Source organism: Pleurodeles waltl, chromosome 5 (genome assembly GCF_031143425.1).
Source record: "Pleurodeles waltl isolate 20211129_DDA chromosome 5, aPleWal1.hap1.20221129, whole genome shotgun sequence".
NCBI lineage: Eukaryota > Metazoa > Chordata > Amphibia > Caudata > Salamandridae > Pleurodeles > Pleurodeles waltl.
In genome coordinates, this window is record NC_090444.1 from 96,879,074 (window position 1) to 96,896,787 (window position 17,714).

At 47.4% G+C, this 17,714-nt stretch overlaps 1 protein-coding gene across 11 annotated transcripts in view; it reads right to left on the minus strand.

The window, feature by feature from the left end:
- OTOF (otoferlin) overlaps nt 1-17,714 on the minus strand; it is an 875,032-nt gene that overhangs the window by 301,958 nt on the left and 555,360 nt on the right. The window lies entirely within an intron of this gene.

Here is a 17,714-nt window from a genome sequence, read left to right on the forward strand (position 1 = left end):
CGTGGCTATAAAATCGTGGCAAAAACAAATTACATACTTTGAGTCCATCAGAAGTAGCGTTCACTGAGATGATCGAGGACAGCTCAAGAAACATTGGAAAACAGCCCACACCATGCAGAAGAGGTCTCATGCAGGAATCCAAACTGAGATGAAAAGTTCCCAGGAGGCAGATTATTCCCATAAACCTGTTCTCCACTTCAGCAGTCATTCATATGCAGAAATAGTGCTTGTATGTGGTAAGTGAATGGATTACACGAGTCCCAGGAGATGCTCAAACATCTGCATCAAGTCCAAGAACTATTCCTGCTAAACTCAAAAGCAGGAATCTAGAAATCTACTTTAGGGGCATTTTTAAGAGCCCCTAGCGCCATTCCAACGCCACATTAGCGTCATTATTTGAAGCTAATGTGGTGAAGGCCAAAAACGCTGCACCAATGCATGCATTGCACCACTTTGTAACCCTTTGCCAGGCATAATGTATGAAAAGGGGGCATTCCCACGTTAGTGGGGCCCAAAAAATTACGCAAGGAAATCTAAAAGATTTCCTTGCACATTTTTTGGGCACTTTTAACACCTGCTCAGAGCAGGCGTTAAAAGGAGCCTTTCATTGCTTACCCTCTGGGTACTTTGCAGGATTAGCGTCAGAATTTTTCACTCTAATTCTGCAAAGTGCCAGACTAGCGTAAAAAATTCAGATACTAGTCCCCTATATACTGCCATGGTGTGCCGTATTTTAAACAGAGTGCACACATGGTAGTGTTAAAGGGGCGCTAAGGGGTGCAAGAAATATGCCCCTTGGTGTGCCAGCTGCCTGGCCTTCTGTAGGACACGCTTTGCCACTTTGGAGCACATTTATTTGCAGCTGTCGTACAGTGGTAGGACCTGCGATACAGTCAAAAAGAAAAAAGACAAATTAAAAAGAGATGGATTTGCTAATAATACTATTTCAATCCGATCCCAAATGAGTTTTAAGAGCTGAAAGTACGAGGCAAGGAGGGACAAAGAGAGATTGTACAGCTGGGTCTATATCTATCAACGTATAGTCAGAGTGTGAAAATGCAGGAAGAGAAATAATGCAAACAGGCATAAGAAGGTGGGATGCCAATACCCAATGACAAAGGAAGTAGGACTGGCCTTGGCATGTTGGTGCAATGGGTATTTTTTTATTGCAAACGTGTGCCACAAAAATACAAAAACCGTGCTGCCCTTTAAGCATTGCAAGTGTATGTTTTCAGCAACAAACATATATATATTTTAAGTGAACCGTTAGATATGAGTGTAATAAAACATTTGGGGTTTTTCCTAGAAGGCAGGTGCACTTAGAACTGGTTTAAAAACCCTTGTTAGTTTCAATGCACATCCAGTGAAATATAATTTATACTGGTGGAAAGAAACAAACTATTGGTGTTGAACTAACTTAATCTGAAGACATGCAAATGAGACAGAGATTACTAAAATGAAAAGAAAAAATTAAATATTGGCCCGGACGCCCTGGCACTGAGGTGCACGTCTTTCTAGGCGGATGTGCACAGGTTAAATGCCATCTCTCACAGTGCAAAGCAGGCGATGGCAGAAGTGGGGTGGCCCATGGCATCCTGCTGTATCTGTGGTGGGTGGACGCAAAATGTGAATGACAGATGAACAGACCAACAGATGAAGAGGGCTAACACAAAGTCCCTCTGTATATGTGTACATCATACGTTTTTATTACATGAGCTTGGCGAGACAACTAAAGCTTTCTCTAGGCCAGACCTAAAAATGGACTGAGTCAAGGCGATAGGTATCCAAAGATCGCCCGTGTTTCAGTCTTCTGTTTTCCTTTAATGCCACATCCCATTCATATCCAATACACTGCTCCTTCCTCTGCTGCAACCTGATATTCGCAAGGTAGGGATATAAATATTGCAAAGGGAGGCCATCAGTTTTCACCTCAGTCTCCTTAAATGATCTGAAGTTCTGGCTCGAGATCAAGACACTGTCAAACCGAGGAGAAGAGGGTTGAGCACGCGGAGTAAACCTTGTGCATCTGAAAATGCAGCAGGGTCAGATGAGAGGGGATACACCCCTCCCAGGCCTCAGGTGGGCCAAGTGCTCCGTTTGTGGCAATTTGATGCTCAGAGCACATTTGCTGACGTGATACTATATGAAGGCACCTCTTCAGCCCAAGGGTTACTGATGGATTCTGACGCTGCTGGAGAGAGAATGCTGCTGCAGCTTAAGGGCCACTGACGAGAGAGGGCACTGCTGCAGCTTAAGGGCCACTGACGTGGAGGATGCTGCTCCAGCGTAAGGGTCACTGATGAGAGAGGACACTGCTGCAGCTTAAGGGCCACTGACGTGGAGGATGCTGCTGCAGCTTAAGGGCCTCTGACGAGAGGACACTGCTGCAGCTTAAGGGCCACTGAAGTGGAGGACGGTGCTGCACCTTAAGGGCCACGGAGGAGAGAGAATGCTGCTGCAGCTTAAGGGCCACTGACGAGAGAGGACACTGCTACAGCGTAAGGGCCACTGACGAGAGAGGACACTGCTGCAGCTTAAGGGCCACTGACGTGGAGGATGCTGCTGCAGCTTAAGGGCCACTGACGAGAGAGGGCGGTGCTGCACCTCAAGGGCCACTGACAAGAGAGGACACTATTACAGCTTAAGGGCCACTAAGGAGAGAGGATGCTGCTGCAGCTTAAGGGCCACTGACGAGAGAGGACACTGCTGCAGCTTAAGGGCCACTGACGAGAGAGGACACTGCTGCAGCTTAAGGGCCACTAAGGAGAGGACGCTGCTGCAGCTTAAGGGCCACTAAGGAAAGGACGCTGCTGCAGCTTAAGGGCCACTGAGGAGAGGGGATACTGCTGCAGCTTAAGGGCCACTGACGAGAGAGGACACTGCTGCAGTTTAAGGGACACTGACGAGAGAGGACACTGCTGGAGCTTAAGGGCCACTGACGTGGAGGATGCTGCTACAGCGTAAGGGCCACTGATGAGAGAGGATGCTGCTGCAGCTTAAGGGTTGCTGGCGTGGAGGATGCTGCTGCAGCTTAAGAGTTGCGACGAGAGAGGACACTACTACAGCTTAAGGGCCACTGACGAGAGGACGGTGCTGCAGCTTAAGGGCCACTGACGAGAGGACGGTGCTGCAGCTTAAGGGCCACTGACGAGAGGACACTGCTGCAGCTTAAGGGCCACTGAAGTGGAGGACGGTGCTGCACCTTAAGGGCCGCTGACAAGAGAGGACACTACTACAGTTTAAGGGCCACTGACGAGAGAGGATGCTGCTGCAGCTTAAGGGCCACTGACAAGAGAAGACACTGCTACATCTTAAGGGCCACTGATGAGAGAGGACGTTGCTGCAGCTTAAGGGCCATTGACGAGAGGACGCTGCTTCAGCTTAAGGGCCACTGATGAGACGGTACTGCGCTGCAGGTTAGGGTCAACTAAAGATTATGCCATGTCAGCCGCACTGACAGCCTAAAGGGGATGTTAAGCATCATAGGGGTTCACTGTTATCCAGGGTCGCTGGCACCCTAGGGGATATGTGGCTCCTGTGTAGGCACTGTTGTAGCCTACTGGTCACTTGTGGGTGACAGGACTGCTGCAGCTTTGTGCCCAGGCTGCCTAAGGACTTGGCACTATTGGAGGACATATCTGTGGCCCGGGCACTGGCAGCCGAGGCAATTCTTCCTAGGTGAGGATGCTGCTGCAGCCCGGGCATCTCTGCGGGGGGAGTACACTGGGGCGGCCCAGGGACCAGCAGCCTAGCATTCGGCACTGAGAGCCGTGTAAGTGTTGGTTCAGCACACCGCCGAAGCCTAGGCACTAGCAGGACAGGGAGCCAGTAATGGGTGAAAGCGCTGCTGCAATCATGGTACTGTCAGCCCAGGGACAACATTCAGCGAGGGCAGGGCTGGGCCCAGTCACTACCAGCCTTCCGGTCGGTCTCAGGGGTGGGCACTTCTGCAGCTAGGTAACAGATTTAGCGTAGGGGGAGCAGGGGGCCCTGTCACAGCTGAAGCCCTGGCACAGCTCCCCAGGGATTCATGCTGAACGAGGGACCTGCTACGATCACTACACTAGCATCCTAGCGCCTGCCCACGGGTCAGGCCAGGGGCTAGTACCGGGTTTGTGCATTGCTTAAGTCCAGGTACCGGGTGCCAAGGGGTCAGTATTGGGTTAGGACACAGGTGCAGCCCAAACACCAGAAGGATAGGGTCCATGCAGGGCGAGGGCACAGCTGTGGTCAGAAGACTGGCTGCCTGGGTACCGTCTTGGCAGCAGGCATGGCTGCGGCCAGGCCATAGACATAATGATGGGCAGCATGGAGTGAGACACTGCCCCAGCCTGGGGAGGGCAGCAGTTCACTTTACATCATTTGAGGACCATGAAAGGATGGGTGTTCAGGTTTTTAGCAGGCGTGTTTTGTATTCATTCATGAGACAATACCTGGAGTGTGTTTTACTGAAAGTACCTGAGATAGTACACACAGCTGCTGCTGTTCCAGTTCAGGTGCTTTGAGCGCTATTTTCTTAGGACAAAATACATCCTTGGTTCATTTCGGATGGGAGGGTGCATTTTTCATTACGAAAATGGAGCTGAATGCAGGGTTACGCTCCTCATGTTATTCTGCATAATCTTGCGTAGTTTTACTGTAATTTTATGTAATTATACTACAGCGCCTTACGTGAATAGGACCCATCCCTAGTCTATACCCCCAACCCTGGGTTCCTTTTATTTTTTCATTGTTCTTTGTGGAACCAACAGTTGCATATCGCTCATGAGCTGCTAGCAAGTCTTCAGGAAAGCTTTCATCTTTTTTGTACTGTTTGTGAGGTAATCAGATACTCATTTCCATACCATCCTCAACTCATCTGCAATGATTTCATTATGACGTAATCAGATGCTCATTTTCAAATCATTGTCAAATCAGCAGGAACAATCAGGTCTTGAGAAGTCATCAGAATCTCTTTTTCGTGTCATTCTCAAATCATGATGCAACAGGTTTCTAAACTATGGTGACAAATTAAATTTCTTTGATGACATCTGATGATGTGACAATGACAGCAGCTGAATGTCCACCCAATGACTCTAGGATGGCTTCTAAAGAATTCCTGTTTGATAGGGGTATACAGCAATAAAATACAATCAAAGCAGACAAGGACTTGCAATCATAGGGTGCTGCAGTGGTGGCTGCTGCCAATATAAAGTGGTTGTGGTTGTGGTGGTAGGGTGTTAGGAGAATAATGATAAAAAAATGTACCTGCCGCTTCTGGCCCAGCTGTCGGCTACCTCCGTGCTCCCCTCCTCCCGTCAGTCACTGGGGCACAAAGCACAGGCTCCCATTCCAGATGTTGCTCTCATGCTATACCAAGCATGAGAGCAGCACCAGGATTGACCTGAGTGGGCTGGTCTGACACTCTCTAAGGCACAGGGAGCCTGTGCCATTTCTCCACCCAGCAATGCAACACAGCTGGGTTGGAGAAATATAAGTGTGCATGTAAGTTTGGCTGTCCTAAGAAGGCCCGCCAAACTGACATGCGCACTTTACTGTGCCCACCTCTCCTCCTCCTTGCCATGGCCCGGGCCCGCCCCTCCTAGATTCCATGGCTCAGTCAGACAGTGATAATTAAAATGGTAATAACATTTTTAATTATAATTTTATTTTTCACTGACTGACTCTGTGCAGGGGAGTGACACTCCTCTGCTTTTGCAGGGGAGCCGCCCCTGGGAGTGGGGCATTTGTAAGAACTTGAGATGAACTTGTGGAAGGGGCTTTGATGTCAGTCACTGTCCTAACGTAGTAACATCAGAGACTGTGGAGGTGAGCGGTGCCTCTAGTTTACTTTTACCTGCTGCATCCCTGCCTCGCCTATAGTCAACATTAGAAGGCCAGAAAAAACAATGATCTGCTGTCAAGGCAATCTACATTAGCGTGCAAGTCCCTGCTTGCCACCTGCTGGCCGTTTGCATGTACTGCAAGTTTTGCTGAGGTCACAGTACAGTATCCAAATGGGTTCACTGGGGAAGTGAGTGTTCGTCTATAAACCACTTATAACCATGGTTTGTGTGCGAATTAATACATAAATGAAAGGAATTACTATGGCACAAACAGTGACCTCTATGCGGTAGCATGTTGAAGTAACATCAACATAAATGTCTGACTAGGAATCTTCACTGTTTCAACTAAGAGCTATATATTCAATCAAAACCAATCCATATAAAGCAAGCAGGTGAAAGCACATTAAACCACAATACATCACTCATAATTCCATTATCCTGTTATTCAAATTTCTCGAATACAAAAATCCAGGTCTAGTTGTCTTCCAAGTCAGGGCAATATAGGAGGCAACGGGGAGAAAACTGCATCAGAATAAGTCCGGTATCATAAGGTCATGGCCTCACTACACAGCCTTATCTGAGGCTTCTTGGAGAGTGGACGCAGAAACTGATTCCTTTTAGACAACGATGTGGTACATAACACCTTGAAATGCTTCCATATCTTGGCCCCTTGGCTCACATCTGCAGAGTGCCAAGTAGTTCTTCTTAGTATAGTACCAGTGTTTGCATAAACTAGGGCTGGTAGAATTCCTAGTCTAAATTACATGTAAAGATCCATATATTTTTCGCAAGTGCTTAGGACTTTAATTCCTACACACTGTGTTAGCAAGCTCCCAGCAATTTCATGGCGTTCTTTCAGGTTATAATCCCAATAACATCCTTTAATACATTCAGTGGTAGACACATTCGTTGATGCTGAATTATCCTACATCCTATTTCTTTGAAGGTTTAGGATATGTTTATAAGACACTGTGAAATCAGTAGACCTTTGTCAATCCAGACATCAAGGGAGTACTTAAATACATTTCCAGAGGGGGATTTGTCCATCGCCGAAACCAGCATCAGACATGCTTCAGATGGATCACAAATTCTTCTACATCATGCTGATGTTCAGCACCAGGAGCTTGTTCCACACTAATAAATCAGCACTAATGGCCCCCGCAGGGTGCTTCACCTCAAATTGATTTTACTGCCACTCGAGTAGGTTTACTACTCGAGCTGCATTTTTCCCAATGCAAGTGGCCACGGCTGCCTGTGTCTCCCTGCGTTAAGAAAATCTCGCCGTGTGCCCTTCTAGCGCCCAGTAATCGCAATAGGGGTTGCCAATTCTCACTCGCTAACTTAACGTTGGCGAGCCGCACTCGAGAAAAACACCTGTGCTTGCTGGAAATTGTCTGGAACTCCACGTTACATGCGTAGAGCAGAGTGGTAAAACTTTGCAAACTCTGCCGGCGGAGCGGAGTTTATCTCCCACCCCTGGAGTTTACCATAGATTTTTCCTGCCTCATCAAACAGGGGAATTGTGCATTCATTTCTGTACAGGGCCTTCCCCTGTACCTTAAATGAATACGCACAGACAGTGCTTGCTTGCAAAACACGCATGGAACTGCGTCACCCGCAGTTCGTTCTTTATTTATACCCTCGTGCTCCGTGCCCCTCCCGGACACGCAGAGCACGTCAGGCACACAGGGAGAGCCCGCATGGCTCTCCATTAACTCTTTACATCCCCCCCATGTTTTACTCCACATGGGGACTGGAACTAACAAAAACTGGAACCAAAATTAACACATGACGGTATAAAGTCACTTAGTAATAGTTCGTAATAAAACACACGTAAACAGTCCACCACAACGAAAACACTGTCCTTACGAAACAGCAGACCTTCCCTCTTTATCCTGTTATAATCACATGGCAACGAAGCTCCAACTATGAGCAGCCTACATGACAGACAAAGTCTTTCAACTGACTACTCGGTACAGGATTGGGACGTAGATCATATCTTCTGCTTCTTGTGCGCAAACTTTCCTGCCCAGGGGCACAAACAGGTCGGGTTTGTTCAGTCAGCACCGGCCTCCAAACACTCTCCACCTCATTGGTCACCACGGATGACCCGCCTGTAACGTCATCAAACTCTCCTTCATCATCAATCGGTTCCCTCCGTCCAGCTTTCTTAAAATGCGACACATTCCGTGTCACTCTTTGTCTTCCTCTAGCCGCAGTGATCATGGACCCCTTCACACCAATAACCTCCCATATCTCAGGTTCAAACGGAGTTATAAACTTTCCTCCTCCTCTCCGACATTTCACCACCACTTGGTCTCCTTCTTGGAACCCTCGATACTTTGCTCGTCGTTGGGCACTCGCCCTCTGATTAGTAGCTCGCCGTCGTTTTTGAGTGGCTTTAACATCCAGCACAGGAGGTTTCCACTTAGGACCTGATGGAATACAGTCACGTGGAGATACTTTGAACATCAAAGAGGAGGGAGCACAACCAGTGGTACTATGGGGCGTTTGACGATAAGCACTCAGGAATTGGTATAGACACTGTTCGCTGTCTTCCCTTTTCTCTACTCCAATCCGAAGAGCCCTGTTCAAAGTTCGCATGAACCTTTCCACGTCCCCATTTGCCTGAGGCCAGTAAGGCGTTATCTTCCGATGACGAATTGCCAGACCCTCAAGGTATAACCGGAACTCTTGGCCTTGGAATGGGGGACCATTATCCGTTCGAATTTCATCAGGCAAACCAAACAAAGCAAATGTCTTTTGTAGAACTGGCCGCACATTCTCAAACGCCGTCGACGGCACTACCTCAACCACCGGGAATTTAGTATAGGAGTCAATCAGAACAGCAGTTAACCTCCCATCTGGAAAACTTCCGAAGTCCATGCTTACTTTAGCCCATGGTTTCAGAGTAGCCGGCTCAGTTATCACCGGACAATTCGGAGGTTCCACTGACGTGATGATACAGGAGTGACACTGTCCTACCATCTCATCAACCTGGCTGTCCATACCTGGGAACCATACCTTGGCACGTAACCTCGCTTTGGTTTTAGCAGCCCCTTGATGTCCTTGATGTGCCAACTCAATCACTCTGGACCAGAGACTTTGTGGAAGTACAATCCTTCTTCCCCTTAGAACCAACCCTTCATTATCAGTAGATAGTTCATCTCGCACTTTCCAAATACTTTGCATGGCCACTTTCTGTTCAGGGCGAGACGCATGTGTTTTTTCTAGAAAATATTTCCACTTTTTATGGCTCAACGCGTCTTTGACGTGGCTCAATATGATATCTTCCTGCGTGGCACTTACAATCTCTGGTACGAGAAGGGCGTTAGGACACGCCGACTGCACGACCATGCTTACAAAGACTTCCGTACTCTCCTCATCTTGTTCTTGTTGCGCATCCGACACCTGCGAACAAGGGTGGCGAGACAGATAGTCTGCCGGATTGTTTGCCCCTGGCCGGTAAACGACAGTGAACCTATAAGGTTGAAGGAGAACGGTCCACCGCTCAATCCTCGGAGGTGCAAGACGCGGGCAACCAGCGAACAACGGAACTAAAGGTTTGTGGTCAGTCACTACTTGAAATTCGTGCCCATACAAGTACAAGTGAAAATGGCGGCATGCCCACCGGATGGCTAGAGCCTCACGCTCAATCTGCGCATACCTGGTTTCAACGGCCGACAACGCCCGGCTGGCATATGCGACCGGGACCCATTCCTGATATCTCTGTTCTTCCAGGAGGACGGCTCCAAGCCCGACGGGGCTCGCATCTACCACTACTTCGGTCTTCCTGCTGGGGTTGAAATAAGCCATAGTTGCCTTATCTAGCAACGCCTCCTTAATATCCATGAAGGCCTGTTGTGCCTCTGGAGTCCAGTCCCAACGGTGTTGCCCTTTTGTTAGCTGCCGGAGAGGTTCAGACATGGTGGCTAGATGTGGTATAAACCTTCCGCAATACGTGGCCATCCCTAGGAAGCTACGAACCTCCGTGGAATTTTGCGGAACCGCAGCCTGACGGATAGCCTCAGCCTTCCGTGGGTCCACTTGCAGGCCCTCTTTCGAAAATACATATCCGAAGAACTCTACCGAATTTTGGTAAAAGGCACACTTCTTCTTGTGAAGCGTTAGTCCCGCTTCAGATAGCCGTTTCAACGTTGCACGTAGATGACAATGATGATCCTCTCTCGTCTTGGAGTGTATTAGAATGTCATCACTCAAGTTGATTACTCCTGGTAACCCCGACAAGGTTTCCCTAATCGCATTTTGAAACACCTCAGCCGCAGAGGACACTCCAAAGCTCAGTCTCTTGTACCTTCTCAGCCCCACATGTGTCGAGAATGTGGTAATATTCCTGCTTTCCGGGTCTAGCTCTAGCTGATGATACCCCGCATTGAGATCCAGCTTGGAGAACCACTGCGCCCCATTCAGATCAGCAATGATGTCGTCCATGGTGGGCGTTATGTGTCTCTCCCTTCGAATAGCCTTATTTGGCAGGCGCATATCAACACAGAGGCGAATCGCTCCTGGCTGCTTGGGTTTTGGCACAATCACCAGCGGCGACACCCACGGCGTAGGCCCATCCACCTTCTCTATGACCCCTTGGTCTTCCAACAGCTGCAGCTCTTTCTCAACGACAGGTCTCAGATGAAAGGGTACCCGACGATGTCTTAGTGCCACCGGAGCCACGTTGGGATCTATGTGCAACTTGATGCGTTTTCCTTTTAAACGACCTAGCCCCTCAAATAGCTGCGGAAACTCGTTGAGAAGGCGTTCCACTTGAGTATCATACACTTGTCGTGCAAAAAACACTAGTCCCAACTCTTCTGCCGTGTGACATCCTAGCAGAGTGCCACGATCCCCAGCCACCACATAGAACTTGGTTTCTGTTGATTTATCTCCACTGCTTACAGCCACCTCCACTGTTCCCTTGAGGGGAAGAGGGTCTCGCCCTCCGTAATTGTATATCTTAGTAGTGGTCGGGGTCAGTGGCGGGGCAGGTACTAGTTGGCGGAAAAGTGTTTCATCCATGACATTGACCGACGCTCCTGTGTCAATGAGTACGGAGACAAGCATGCCATTGACATGAACGTCACTCATGGGCGGCGGTCTCATTTTCCGTGTCTTACACCCCGTGAAAGATATTACAAATATGTCCTCTTCTTCATCTTCCTCGAAGACCGGGCCACTCGCCATCGCCTGGTCTCTCACCTCCTCTGTGTTTTTGGATACAGCTCTAACACTTGTATCCCGTCCCTTCAGCTCTCCTGGCTTATTCCTCCTGGACCTACACACTTTGGCAAAATGATTTGACTTGCCACAACGGTTGCAGGACTGTCCTTTCGCCGGGCATCCCATGTTCGGCCGGTGTTCATACCCACAGCTTCCACAGGCCCTGTCACTGGGTCTGGCAGTGCTTGTTTTACGCTGCGCTGCCGGGCGTGTTTGAATCGCATCCACTTGTTCCTCTTTCACCTGGACTACACGAGACGATGACGCAGCAGCTAGTGACTGACCTCTTACTGCCGCCATCGCATCCGCTCGCACTGCAGACAGTTCATGTGACCTTGCAAGAATTAGAATGTCATCGAGGGACATGCCCTGCTGTCTCAAAATCAGCTTCCTCAAAGCATTAGACCGGCACCCTTGAATGATTTGCGCTCGGATCTCCTCTTGTTGGTTGAGACCTGTGCACGAGCTCGCTAGCTTTCTCAACCTAGCATAGAACATATCCATCGACTCGATTTCAGTCTGCTGGGCCTGTCGTAGTTTAAAACGTTCGTAATCCGAGTTAAGTTGCGGGTCGAAGTGCCTGTTCAGAGCAGTTACCGCTGTATCAAAATCAGCCTTGTCCCCTGTGTCAGGAAGCGAGTCAAACAGCTCCTGTAGTTCATCTCCACCCATCAACAGCATTACCGACCTCCGCACTTCCCCGTCCGTTTCCCTGGTTGCACGAAAGTAGTTTTCTAACCTGTTTATCCACAAACGCCACCTGGGTGCAGCGGTAGCTGGGTCAATCAGTTGGCTAAACGGTGGTAACGAAACGATCGAGGAGTGAACCCTGTTGGTCAACTGTGCTGGGAGCTGGGGGTTCCCTGGTGGCGGTGGAGGATTGGCATCATCTTGTGGTGGGGCACTCATCTTTGCCCCTTCTCACCCTTGTGATGTACACGAGGTGATGCTGTCCCTTCGTTTTTTTTCCTTTTCCTCCTTGACTCCGCCTTCCTTACTTCTTCCTTTTCACCTCTTTTTTTTTATTTTTGTGTAACTTCTCCCCCTTCACCCCTTTTCTTGCACTTTATTTTTCTGTGTAGGTCTCCATCTTCCTCTATATTATTTTTTTTGAATGCCTTTTCCTTTTGATCGCCGCTGTTTTTTTTTCCTTTTATTTTTTTCCTTTTTTTTTTATTTTAGCCCCTCCCGGGGCAGCGCACATGCAACCCTTCTGTGTTTGCTATTTGTTTTTCCATGTGCAAGCACAAACGCGCGTGCAACACGCGTCTCTTCTTTTTTCAGGTCTCCCCCGGCCTCGCGGGAGACGCGCGGCGCGCCCGGCTGCTCTGCAGCAGCACAGCGGCACTCAGCAGCCGCGCGCATGGCCAGGGAAGCACGCGTCTGCTTCGGCTGCTCCCGGGCAGCGAGGGACGCCCGGGGCGGGGTGTTGGGGCCTCACGCAGGGTCCACATGGGAGCCTCTTTGTGTCAGGAGGCTATCGTTGTTCTGGAAGATGAGGTGACTTCTCCAAATTTCCAGGCTGCACTGAAGACTACTTTCGGAAGGGGCCCAGAGTGATGTGTTGGTGCGGAAGACAGCTGAGGGGATTCTTTCTGGAGCTTTGTGGGGTCTTTGGCTGCTTATTGCTTCTGTCACTTACTTTTTTATACATAATGAAACCTAGGATCAGTCTTATCCAGGCCTGTACAATCCTGCATATCAAGCCCTGCCTCAGGATTTAAGCCAGAACTGCTAGCTTATTGTACAGCAAATAAAAATGCTCAGTCCACTCGGTCAAGCTCACTCTCGTGTCAAGTTTTGAGGATTAGCTCCCAAAATTTCCTGGAGGTCGTGGAGTTTAGGGAAGTTTTAAGCACATCCCAAGTCTTGATTTGAAGCTGACTCTTATGTTTAGATTTATGAAACCTTTTCTCAGGATTTTAAGGGTATTTTCTCCTGTCAGACTCAAATGCCCATTTTTTAATACATTCATTAAGTTTTGTTTGTGCCTTAAGCATTCGTTATCAAACCACTCCGGAGTAAATATCCGAGTATTAATACAATATTCGGTCACATTGTTTTAATTAGCAAGATGAAGTTAACCCTCGCAGAGCCCCGAAGTTATGGATTGTTACCATTTTTGTGGCACCAGCTTGTTTAAATATTTCCTGGTGTTTCCTCTCCAGGTTTCATTTATTTCATAGTTCTGTGATTCATAAGGTTCATATTTTTGTCTAAAGCTTTTTTTGGCTGGATTTAAGTACCACGTTAGTAGATACCAAATGTTCTTCTAAATCGGAGGTAGAAACGTTAAAGCCAGACAGGAAAAATTGGCAATGAATTGATCGTGGTCGCTTTCAACCATCCTGTCAACAGCAAGGTGCCAGGCCTCTATGCCCATGAGAATGTCATTGATTAAGCGGGCACAATTGCCAGTCCTAAAGTTTTTCTTTGCTGGTGCATCCAACACTGTGTGCCCATTTGGGGTGCAGAGAGCACATGCCAGTGAGACGACGAGCTAGTTCTGTGCCCTTGGGGTCCTCGGACAGTAGCTTTGGGACACCCCAAACAGTTTCATCATAGCATAGTTATGGCTCGTGCATAAACAGATGCAGTATAGTATTAAAGTCGTCTCAGGCCAGGGCTAGATCTAGTTTAATTCTACTTTTACTTTCTCTTCCTTGCCCTGTTGATGTTTGTCTTCATTACATCAGATGGTAGATCGTTTAATCGTGCACGTCTGCTACTAACGTCATCAAGAGGGAGCTACTCATTGAAAATAGCAAGAGCCATGATGTCACATTTTTGCATTATATGCTGTGGATTGCTATTAGCAGTTTCGCATCCTTGAGCCCTACTTAATTTGAGCTGGTGGTGGGCCACCGGCACTTATTTTTCCTTATCAGACATTTCCCGAGAGCAAGAAAAGGAAAATCAAACAAAGGGAATAGAAAGAGAAAGACACAAAAATGTCAGAAAGGGAGTAAGGGGGACAGGCAAGAGTGACATAAAAGGGCAAGGAGTGCCTGATAGTTGATTAAAGTGACATAAGGTGGATTCCATACACTCTTTGAATTTGTTGGGCTGACATATAATAGTGCTGACCGCCAGCAACTGAGCAGAGCTTCAGGAACCGGCGCTCATTCTTTTACAAATTAAGCTCTACCTTTTTCTTTCTTAGACTTGATAATAGATCCAGAGCTACCACATTGCTACATAACAGACATAGAGAACCGTGTTGTAGATGGTTCTCTTTATTGTGACAATGTGCCACTCCTTCCTTTGGATGCTCTTGAATGTCTTTACTGAGATCATGTGCGATCCTTCCATTGGATGCTCTTGGATCACTTTACTGAGATCATGTGCAATCCTTCCATTAGATGATCTTGGATCTCTTCATGTGATCATGTGTGATCCTTCCCTTGAAAGCACTTGGATCTCTTTACTGAGATCATGTGCGATCCTTCCTTTGGATGCTCTTGGATCTCTTTACTGTGATCATGTGTGATCCTTCCATCGGATGCTCTTGGATCTCTTTACTGTGATCATGTGTGTAATTCTTTCATTGGATGCTCTTAGATCTCTTTACTGTGATCATGTGTATGCTACTTTCATTGGATGCTCTTGGATCTCTTTACTGTGATCATGTGTGTGATTCTTTCATTGGATGCTCTTGGATCTCTTTACTGTGATCATGTGTGATCCTTCCATCGGATGCTCTTGGATCTCTTTACTGTGATCATGTGTGTGATTCTTTCATAGGATGCTCTTAGATCTCTTTACTGTGATCATGTGTGATCCTTCCATCGGATGCTCTTGGATCTCTTTACTGTGATCATGTGTGTGATTCTTTCATTGGATGCTCTTGGATCCCTTTACTGTGATCATGAGTGATCCTTCCATCGGATGCTCTTGGATCTCTTTACTGTGATCATGTGTGTGATTCTTTCATTGGATGCTCTTAGATCTTTTACTGTGATCATGTATGCTCCTTTCATTGGATGCTCATGGATCTCTTTACTGTGATCATGTATGCTCCTTCCATCAGATGCTCTTGGATCTCTTTACTGTGATCATGTGCACTCTTTTCATTGGATGCTCTTGGATCTCTTTACTGTGACCATGTGTGCTCCTTCCATTGGATGCTCTTGGATCTCTATACTGTGGTCATGTGCGCTCCTTCTATCAGATGGTCGTGGTTCTCTTTACAGTGGCCATGTGCACGAAGGACTGTTTTTCTTTTAATGGCTGGGCTTTGTTCATGGTCTTCCTTAGATGATCCGAGCATTACTTATGATCATCACTGAGAGCAGCTCCTTTGTTTGGATGCACTGGCACTGTTTGTATTGATCCTGGGCATTCACTGCTGCCACAGTCTTTAAATGCACACAGCACTGTATGTTCTGATCTCATTCACTGACTAATGCACCTTCATGTGCATGGACTGGTCATTAATTAAAGCAGTGATCTAGTTATTGGATGCCCTGGACCATGTAATATTCGTCTTGTACACTGAGCATTGCTCCTTCACTTTTTTGCGCTGGGCAATGTTCATTCAGACCATGTGCACTGAGCTCCACTTCTTCTATTCCAGGCACTGGGGATTGTTTACTTTGACCCTGTGCTGTAATTGCTGCTTCTTCTAATCTTGTCTCAATCATGTGAAGGTGGTCGGACTCGAACCACCACTTTTACCCAACACCACGTAACTGGATAATAACCTCACTCTCATGGAACACAAGCTGCCAAGAAACCAAGATTGCCCTCTCTACTACAGAAAGTGAAAATGAAATGACTCACTCAACAACTTGAGTACAGACCTGGCCCTCCGCCCATGTCCAAGCCCTGATACTATTGTGTTTGGATGTTTGCAACACCTTGTTCCATGGCCCCAAGACTCCACAGTGGTCCACCTACAGGGCATCAAACAATGCAGCATGCCTCATCAAGGGCATGATGAAACATTACCACATCCCTTCCGCCTTGCGAGAACTCCACTGGCTCCCTTGCCAATGCACAACATCTTCAAACCAGACGCATTTTCTACAAGACCATCAAGGCCGGAACCCCTCCCTATCTGTCTGACAAGGTTACCAGCTCTTGGAACATCCCCAGCCTGGGCTCCATTAGAGTGCAGACAAGTGTGGAAAAGTAAAACACAAGGCAGCATCCCTTCTTCATCAGTGTATGAAGACTTCGGAAAGGACTTCCCAGGGACCTCCCAACTCGGCTCCAGTATAAGAAGGGACTGAAGACGTACCTCTTCAAAGAACACCACATCATAACGCTGGAGCAGATGATCTCCACTCTCAGAACCCAGCTACCCCTCCAGTCACTGTGTCCACTGACTTCCAGCTGGGTTTGTGCTATGCAAATACCACATACATACAGTGAATTTTGATCCTGAGGCTTACAAAGTCCCTTGAATGCTCTTAGCATTCCTTATGATCTTGCGGCCCGATACTCTTTACTGCTTGAAGCCCTTTAGCGTTAATACTCTCTGGGACCACCTCAGCTATGCATCCTTGTAAGTTGTCTGACTGGACATGTACTTCTGTGTATGCTTTCTGCATGTGTATGCATACCGGCATGCGTGTTATCTGCTGGTGAGTTCACACAGCCATTACTGACAAAGAAAGAAATCACCTAAAATAGCCCAAACTCATTGGCTTTGCCAATACCTGGTATATAAGGCACTTTATTTTGTATGAGGCCCTATCATCACCTCTCTTTTACAAATTGGGTCTTTTGTTCCATAAATGAACAAGATCTGTGTGTTACAGTTATCTGGAATAAAAGCCGCACCTGCTCTGTGGAAAACACACTGATAGGCAGCTTGCAAATGATTGCCGACATATTTTAGGGCAGATAATGTGTCATTTTTAAAACCCACTTTGATGTTTGTAATGTGTGGTGACATGCAGATGGATTGCTGTTCTCCTACGCTGAGCTCCAGCAGCGCAATGAATAAAGAACTGTCATAAATGGCTCATTATCAGCTAATGACACTGAATTTTCATGGAAGGGAACTTAAAGGGAAAAGATACCAGTAAATTCAGTCATCCCTTTTTACAGTTTACATTTGTACTGTGTTACAAGATACAAAAACATTCCGGTGAGATAAATGTGTGCTCCAAGACTTTTTTTTTTGCATCTCTTTGTGAAGAGGTGAGCAATAAGGTGGATAAGATGTGGTGTAATGGCCAGCGCTGCTGACCTCAGATCTTGGGCGCCAGGTTCGAGCCTTTGCTTCGGCTCAACATCCTGTGGTTCTTCGCAAATGGTTTAATTTCTCCTTGTTATCAAAAATGAATGTGTCCTTGTGTAATGTAGCCGGTGCTCATGTAAAATGCTGCAATAGCTTTGTATCGAGATTGCGCTAACTGAGCTCTATTTGGAGAGGCCCAATTTACACCCAAAGGCTAGATATGTTTTGCTATCAAGCTTGAGGCCGTGAAGTGCTTGGGTCTGGAGTCACAACTCCTTTTCTACCATGTTGGAGACAACTCCTTTCCCCATCTTCTTGCCTAGAACTAACCTATATGCTTGGTTTGTGACTCTGCACAGGTTTTCTAGAGCACATGCTATCGCCTAGTGTTAAGCTCTACTCAAGTCAGTTGGTTAATGCACCCACTGCAGAGTTCTTGACAAAATGAGAATGTCATAGATCACAAT